Here is a 9,028-nt window from a genome sequence, read left to right as displayed (position 1 = left end):
AAGATATGTACCAGCTCCCGGGCGATATTCTAAGCTGACGAGTTCCTCAATGGCACTGCTTTGGGGTATCAGGTCGCACAATCCATCACAACCAAGATGTATTGGTGGCCGTGTGCTGACTTAACAAGAGGACACACCAGGTCCATAGTGATTCTCTCGAAGGGAATTTCTATCACCGGCAATGGCACTAAGGTGCTTCTGAACTGAAACACAGGGGCAGTTATCTGGCAGGTGAGGCAAGACCTACAATAATCTAGAATCTCATTGTAACAATCTGGCCAATAGAATCACTGCTATATTCTCTCCTGGGTTTTTCTACCCCTAGGTGACTAATAATAATAATAATACATTTTATTTCTATAGCGCCGACATATTACGCAGCACTTTACATTTCAGAGGGGACCTGTAGAGACAATAGACATTACAGCAAAACAATAATCACATAGATCATAACAGATACCAAGAGGAATGAGGGCCCTGCTCGCAAGCTTACAATCTATGAGGAAAAAAAGGGAGAGACGAAAGGTGGGTGGTAACAGTTGCCCTGATTGTATGGACCAGCCATAATGTTAAGTGTGTAACAGTACAGACACAGAGGGCTAATGGATGTATAAAGCATGTGGGAACATGATGCAGGGAACCTGGTTATGGTAAAAACTTTTGGCTGTGCCACACAGGGATAGATTAGGTTATTGTGTTGAGGCGGTAGGCCAGTCTAAATAAAAGAGTTTTCAGGGCACGCTTAAAATTGTGGGGATTGGGGACTAATCGTATTGACCTGGGAAGTGCATTCCAAAGGACGTATATCCAGTATAAGTGCATGGTCCATACCTAGAACCCTACGCTGATGCGATGTTGAAAATAACAGCTGTTCCACAATTTCTCCACCCCTCAATTTGATCATCCAATACAGTAGCTCTCTAGTCACAGCAAAATGAGGGAACCTGGTGTCAGCCCCCAGCTTTTGAGCAACCCCATTACAAACAGTGACATTTTCGAAAGCATATTTCAATGTGAGGTCTCGATGCTAAGCAGTACTGAAGGACTCTCCGAGCACCTCTAAGGCTGGTTTCACATTTGCGATTTTTAGCGCTGGAAAAAAACGCATACCTGCGCATGCGTTTTTTCCCCTATATTTAACATGGGTGCGCATACCTGCGCGCTGGTAAGCGCACGTATGCGATTTTCATGCGCTGCGTTTTTTTGGGGTGTGCGTTTGTATTTTCCAGACGCAGCATGTTGCATTTTTTGGCCCTGCAAAAAAGCGCATGCGCACGTATGCGCACGTTTTGCGCTAAAAATGGCCATTATAGCCTATGGATGCGCATACGTGCGCACTGGCATGCTCATGTATGCGTTTTTTTGCACATGCGTTTTTTTTGTTAACCATGGAATTTAGGGGTTTGGGTTAGAGTTAGGGTTAGTTAAGGGGGTTTAGGGTTAGGGTTAGGGTCAGGGTCAGGGTTAGGGTTAGGGTTAGGGTCAGGGTTAGGGTTAAGTATGGTTTGGTTAAGGGTTAGGGTCAGGGTTAGGGTTAAGTATGGTTTGGTTAAGGGTTAGGGTCAGGGTTAGGGTTAGGGTCAGGGTTAGGGTTAGGGTCAGGGTTAGGGTTAGGGTTAGGGTTAAGGTCAGGGTTAGGGTTAGTTAGGGTTTGGGTTAGGGTTAAGTATGGTTTGGTTAAGGGTTAGGGTTAAGTATGGTTTGGTTAAGGGTTAGGGTCAGGGTTAGGGTTAGGGTCAGGGTTAGGGTTAGGGTTAGGGTTAGGGTTACGGTCAGGGTTAGGGTTAGGGTTAGTTAGGGATCGTTACAGAAACGATATGGATGATCCTCAACCGTATAGGCGCCACCGCTTGGGATGTGTCAACCGCCGTGATGCCACGGAAGTGATCATGACAGACGGCTCGAAGCGGAGATCTTTGCCCCAGCACTATTGGTGCTCGGCATCCGTAGAGGCGTCAACCATGTGGCTGGTTCACCCCCCGTGATGAGGTATGCGGATTTCCGGCAAGTTATTTCCGATCACCTCCGCTGGCGTCTTTCACGTGTGGCTGACTCACACCCCGAGGTGCGCACGGGTTACCGGACTGTTATGCTGGACACTTCAAAATGGAGCGGTGAGTAGAAGACATTCGTCCACCACATATAGACATATGACATACGTGCAGGGAAGGTGACCGGTTCTATTGCTTGTATCCCCGCAGTCACCCCCGGACTCCACTTACATGTCCCGTATGCCACAGAGCAACGAAATACCTTTCCACACATCTTAGGAGGACATGTCTGAGGACCCAGAGTGATTCTGATATAAAAGCTGCCCTTGCATCAGCCAAGTTTCAGCTCAAATGCATTGCCGAAAGAGGTACAACTATCCGCTTCAATGACCTCAAGCCTCTCCAGTCCTTGGAGGAGACTGTATCCTTCTTAGAAGGTCGCGGATTTTTAATAGCCAACAAGCCTAGGTTTGAGCATCAAATCCCGCCACTGATCTCTGAAGAGCCCGCTCAGGTACCACCAGCCATTTTGGAGCTCTGCCCAGGCACTATGCCCCTGACGGAGCTAGATTCGGATGAGATCGATATCCCTTTGCTTTTACGGCCTGCAGAAAGCCCCCTGCCCCTGGCAGAGCCAGATGCATCGGATGAGGCTTCACTTTTACAGCCTGTGGAAAGTTTTCAAGAAAGCCCTCGCTCAGAGACTGCCCACACAGGGGCCTGTTCTGACCCCATGGAAGATGAGGAGGTCACTGACGGTAGCGATTTAAGAATTCAGAAAAGGCAGTGGAAGGACAAAAATCGCACCGCTACAAAGATGGCCGGCTTGTATAAGCGACACTCAATGAACGACGCTATGTTCAAAGGTTTCCGCTCATACCTAACCATTACACACGGGGTGCCAAACTGCCAACAGGAGGTCTCAAATGTTTCCAGGTTCCTCTTCTTTGTGAACCCGAGAAGAGTAACCCTGGAGTACCTACTGAAGCCAAATAAAATCAATGAATTTTTTGAAAAACTCGGAAACCTCCAGCTATCGAAACAGACCTCCCTCAGAATGCTGAAGCATATACGGAGATTCACTGTCTATCAGATGAGGGCCACGGGACTGAGAATAGAAAAGCCAGAACTCTACAAGGCCTGTGAGGTATTCATGAATCACACTGAGGACCTACAGAAGACATTGTACAAGGGCGCCTGCAAGGAGTCTGTTAGTAAGCGGTACACACCCTTCAAAGTATCGCATATGCGGCTTGATTTTTGCCATGTATGTTCAATAATTCCTCTTATTTTTCCCCAGGTACGATCTACTGAGGAAGCCGCTAAAATCGCCCGTGGACTGCCAGATTATTCTGGAGGAGGCAAGGCCAACTTTTCTAGCCAGCATAGCCTCTGTGGAAGAGGGCGGATCAAATGAAGAACGCCGGGAAATTGCACTCTACCTCCAGGCCCTGCTGGTTCTGAAAAATCTCCAGAGACCAGGTGTCATCCGTAACATGACGGTAAGTAGTCAGACCCTGTGGGTCAGCGGTCTCCCATGCACCAGTTCAATAACTTTCCACATCAGGTTTCAGAGTGGACCGAGAGGATCCATCACGTGTACCACGACAGACAGATGACAGTTGTCGGTGTGAAGACTCACAAATGTTCCACCACTCAGGTCGCAGTGTTCGTACTTTCAGAGGAAGAAGAATCGGTAAGGGACTCAACCAGTCAGGGAGCCCAGGCAACACCACTCCACATGGGGAGCAAACCCCTCTCTTTTTCCTTTTTCAGTGGTTCAAAGTGTATGCAGAACATGTCCGACCTGTCTATACCGCTGGCCGAAGGAAGGTCACTAATTTCTTTGTGACGTGTACGGGGAAGGCCATAGCAAATCCATCCGTGGGCCTCAGGCAATACCATTCGAGGTAAGACGGCCACGAGCCGAATGATGCATGGGCATGTGTAGAAACAGGTACTGACATTATGATTTCCTCCATAGCTACAACCTCCCGAACATCACTAGCCACCTAGTGCGACGGGTATGTGAAACCTGGACAACTTCACAATACACGGACTGTGAAAAGCGACTGTTTGCACGGTACTTGGCACATACAAATGACATGGCTGAGAGAGTGTACCGGGAGAAGACTCTGACAGATATGTGTCATGCCCACGAGCTGGTGGTAAATGCAGGAAAGAAGGATGAAGCCGACAATCAGTCACCAGTGATGCCTTCAAGCAGTGCATCAGAGAATGAGCAGGGAGGCAGTATGGAAATCGATCCGGAGGGTAACAAATCATACTACCTAAGAACCATCAAGCCTGCTCTGAGGTGACATAGGCAGAAAGGGCGTCCACCTACCAGAGTCCCCCTTCCCACAAGGACTCCAGATTTGCCCCCACTGACATCCATCACCTCCAGAGAACCAGGGACCACCGAGGGAGGGTCTGGTCAAGCTCAGGTACCCCATGATCACTTCTCATGCTTGGGCATGGACCACCAGCCATTGCCGGGGACTGAGAACCATCGAGCCTGCTCTGAGGGGACATAGGCAGAAGGGGCGTCCGCCTACCAGAGTCCCCCTTCCCATAAGGACTCCAGATTTGCCCCCACTTACATCCATCACCTCCAGAGAACCAGGGACCACCGAGGGAGGGTCTGGTCAAGCTCAGGTACCCCATGATCACTTCTCATGCTTGGGCATGGACCACCAGCCATTGCCGGGGACTGAGAACCATCGAGCCTGCTCTGAGGGGACATAGGCAGAAGGGGCGTCCGCCTACCAGAGTCCCCCTTCCCATAAGGACTCCAGATTTGCCCCCACTTACATCCATCACCTCCAGAGAACCAGGGACCACCGAGGGAGGGTCTGGTCAAGCTCAGGTACCCCATGATCACTTCTCATGCTTGGGCATGGACCACCAGCCATTGCCGGGGACTGAGAACCATCGAGCCTGCTCTGAGGGGACATAGGCAGAAGGGGCGTCCGCCTTCCAGAGCCCAAGCTCGGCTATGGACTCCAGATTTGCCCCCCTGACAGCGATCACCTCCAGAGAACCAGGGACCACCGAGGGAGGGTCTGGTCAAGCTCAGGTACCCCATGATCACTTCTCATGCTTGGGCATGGACCACCAGCCAATGCCAGGGACTGAGAACCATCGAGCCTGCTCTGAGGGGACATAGGCAGAAGGGGCGTCCGCCTACCAGAGTCCCCCTTCCCATAAGGACTCCAGATTTGCCCCCACTGACATCCATCACCTCCAGAGAACCAGGGACCACCGAGTGAGGGTCTGGTCAAGCTCAGGTACCCCATGATCACTTCTCATGCTTGGGCATGGACCACCAGCCAATGCCGGGGACTGAGAACCATCGAGCCTGCTCTGAGGGGACATAGGCAGAAGGGGCGTCCGCCTACCAGAGTCCCCCTTCCCACAAGGACTCCAGATTTGCCCCCACTGACATCCATCACCTCCAGAGAACCAGGGACCACCGAGGGAGGGTCTGGTCAAGCTCAGGTACCCCATGATCACTTCTCATGCTTGGGCATGGACCACCAGCCATTGCCGGGGACTGAGAACCATCGAGCCTGCTCTGAGGGGACATAGGCAGAAGGGGCGTCCGCCTTCCAGAGCCCAAGCTCGGCTATGGACTCCAGATTTGCCCCCCTGACAGCGATCACCTCCAGAGAACCAGGGACCACCGAGGGAGGGTCTGGTCAAGCTCAGGTACCCCATGATCACTTCTCATGCTTGGGCATGGACCACCAGCCAATGCCAGGGACTGAGAACCATCGAGCCTGCTCTGAGGGGACATAGGCAGAAGGGGCGTCCGCCTACCAGAGTCCCCCTTCCCATAAGGACTCCAGATTTGCCCCCACTGACATCCATCACCTCCAGAGAACCAGGGACCACCGAGGGAGGGTCTTGTCAAGCTCAGGTACCCCAGGATCGCTTCTCATGCTTGGGCATGGACCACCAGCCAATGCCGGGGACTGAGAACCATCGAGCCTGCTCTGAGGGGACATAGGCAGAAGGGGCGTCCGCCTTCCAGAGCCCAAGCTCGGCTATGGACTCCAGATTTGCCCCCCTGACAGCGATCACCCTTCAGAGGACCAGGGACCACCGGGGAGGGTCTGGTCAGGCTCAGGTACCCCGAGATTGCTTCTCTCACTTGGGACTCACGACCAGCAAAAGTCCCTCCTGGAGCTGTGGAAGTTCAGTCTCGGCCGTATTTTGCAACTTCCACAACAAGAGGGACCACCTTCTAAAGTCGCCTACCCGAGCCGGAGAACCAGAGAAACAATCGCCATCCATCGGGGTAGAGAGAGCACTCTCTCCTGTATTCTGCCGCAGGTGCGCATTCCTATGTATATGCATTGCGGGACAACGTCCCCACTTTAAGGGGATGAAGTCAGAACTGTACCCGGCCTCCAGTCACTGTAGGGCGGATGCGGCACCCAGAAAATTCCTCATTCCGGTTCTTTTTCACTTAGTCGTTTTTTTTTTTGCAAGAATGTACCCCAGGGATGGCCCACAAGCCAAAGCCAGGGACTGAGAACCATCGAGCACGCTCTGAGGGGACATAGTCAGAGGGGGCGTCCGCCTTCCAGAGCCCTCCTTCCCACGAGGACTCCAGATTTGCCCCCCTGACGACAGCCATCGCCTCCAGAGAACCAGGGACCACCGAGGGAGGGTCTGGTCAAGCTCAGGTACCCCAGGATCACTTCTCATGCTTGGGCATGGACCACCAGCCATTGCCGGGGACTGAGAACCATCGAGCCTGCTCTGAGGGGACATAGGCAGAAGGGGCGTCCGCCTACCAGAGTCCCCCTTCCCACAAGAACTCCAGATTTGCCCCCACTGACATCCATCACCTCCAGAGAACCAGGGACCACCGAGGGAGGGTCTGGTCAAGCTCAGGTACCCCAGGATCGCTTCTCATGCTTGGGCATGGACCACCAGCCAATGCCGGGGACTGAGAACCATCGAGCCTGCTCTGAGGGGACATAGGCAGAAGGGGCGTCCGCCTACCAGAGTCCACCTTCCCATAAGGACTCCAGATTTGCCCCCACTGACATCCATCACCTCCAGAGAACCAGGGACCACCGAGGGAGGGTCTGGTCAAGCTCAGGTACCCCAGGATCGCTTCTCCAGCTTGGGCATGGACTACCAGCCAATGCCGGGGACTGAGAACCATCGAGCCTGCTCTGAGGGGACATAGGCAGAAGGGGCATCCGCCTACCAGAGTCCACCTTCCCATAAGGACTCCAGATTTGCCCCCACTGACATCCATCACCTCCAGAGAACCAGGGACCACCGAGGGAGGGTCTGGTCAAGCTCAGGTACCCCAGGATCGCTTCTCCAGCTTGGGCATGGACCACCAGCCAATGCCGGGGACTGAGAACCATCGAGCCTGCTCTGAGGGGACATAGGCAGAAGGGGCGTCCACCTTCCAGAGCCCAAGCTCGGCTATGGACTCCAGATTTGCCCCCCTGACAGCGATCACCCTTCAGAGGACCAGGGACCACCGGGGAGGGTCTGGTCAGGCTCAGGTACCCCGAGATTGATTCTCTCACTTGGGACTCACGACCAGCAAAAGTCCCTCCTGGAGCTGTGGAAGTTCAGTCTCAGCCGCAACTTCCACAACAAGAGGGACCACCTTCTAAAGTCGCCTACCCGAGCCGGAGAACCAGAGAAACAATCGCCATCCATCGGGGTAGAGAGAGCACTCTCTCCTGTATTCTGCTGCAGGTGCGCATTCCTATGTATATGCATTGCGGGACAACGTCCCCACTTTAAGGGGACGAAGTCGGAAATGTACCCGATCTCCAGTCACTGTAGGGCGGATGCGGCAGCCAGAAAATTCCTCATTCCGGTTCTTTTTCACTTTTTTTTTTGTCCTCAAGAAACATTTTTGTTCTCAAGAAACTTTTTTGTCCTCAAAACTCAATTACTTCCAAAATTCGACTTTCACCCCAAAAGCCACACATTCTACCCTCATGGGAGGCACTCTCCCTCGGGTCCCCACATCATATTGACGCCCCAGAGCGGTGGGAGAAGGGAAAATTCGATTTTTGCACAAAAATCCAAAAATCGCTCTAAGTCCAAAAATCTTGAAAATTTTTCTAAGTCCCAACGGTACTTTCTGAAAAGTGTACCCAGGCCCCTGGAAGCCTCCTAGGTACACCTCCTGAGACTCCCCCCTTCCTGGAAGTCTGACACATCTCGAAATTTTTCTAAGTCCCAAAAAATGGTTTTTGCTCCATAATTCGACTTTCCCCCCAAAAGCCACACATTCTACCCTCATGGGAGGCACTCTCCCTCGGGTCCCCACATCATATTGACGCCCCAGAGCGGTGGGAGAAGGGAAAATTCGATTTTTGCACAAAAATCCAAAAATCGCTCTAAGTCCAAAAATCTTGAAAATTTTTCTAAGTCCCAACGGTACTTTCTGAAAAGTGTACCCAGGCCCCTGGAAGCCTCCTAGGTACACCTCCTGAGACTCCCCCCTTCCTGGAAGTCTGACACATCTCGAAATTTTTCTAAGTCCCAAAAAATGGTTTTTGCTCCATAATTCGACTTTCCCCCCAAAAGCCACACATTCTACCCTCATGGGAGGCACTCTCCCTCGGGTCCCCACATCATATTGACGCCCCAGAGCGGTGGGAGAAGGGAAAATTCGATTTTTGCACAAAAATCCAAAAATCGCTCTAAGTCCAAAAATCTTGAAAATTTTTCTAAGTCCCAACGGTACTTTCTGAAAAGTGTACCCAGGCCCCTGGAAGCCTCCTAGGTACACCTCCTGAGACTCCCCCCTTCCTGGAAGTCTGACACATCTCGAAATTTTTCTAAGTCCCAAAAAATGGTTTTTGCTCCATAATTCGACTTTCCCCCCAAAAGTCACACATTCTACCCTCATGGGAGGCACTCTCCCTCGGGTCCCCTCAACATATTGACGCCCCAGAGCGGTGGGAGAAGGGGAAATCTGATTTTTGCACAAAAATCCAAAAATCGCTCTAAGTCCAAAAATCCTGAAAATTTTTCTAAGTCCC

The sequence above is a fragment of the Dendrobates tinctorius genome, unplaced genomic scaffold (genome assembly GCF_039654945.1).
Source record: "Dendrobates tinctorius isolate UK_male_01 unplaced genomic scaffold, ASM3965494v1 ptg000851l, whole genome shotgun sequence".
Lineage (NCBI taxonomy): Eukaryota > Metazoa > Chordata > Amphibia > Anura > Dendrobatidae > Dendrobates > Dendrobates tinctorius.
This window is presented reverse-complemented; position numbering follows the sequence as displayed.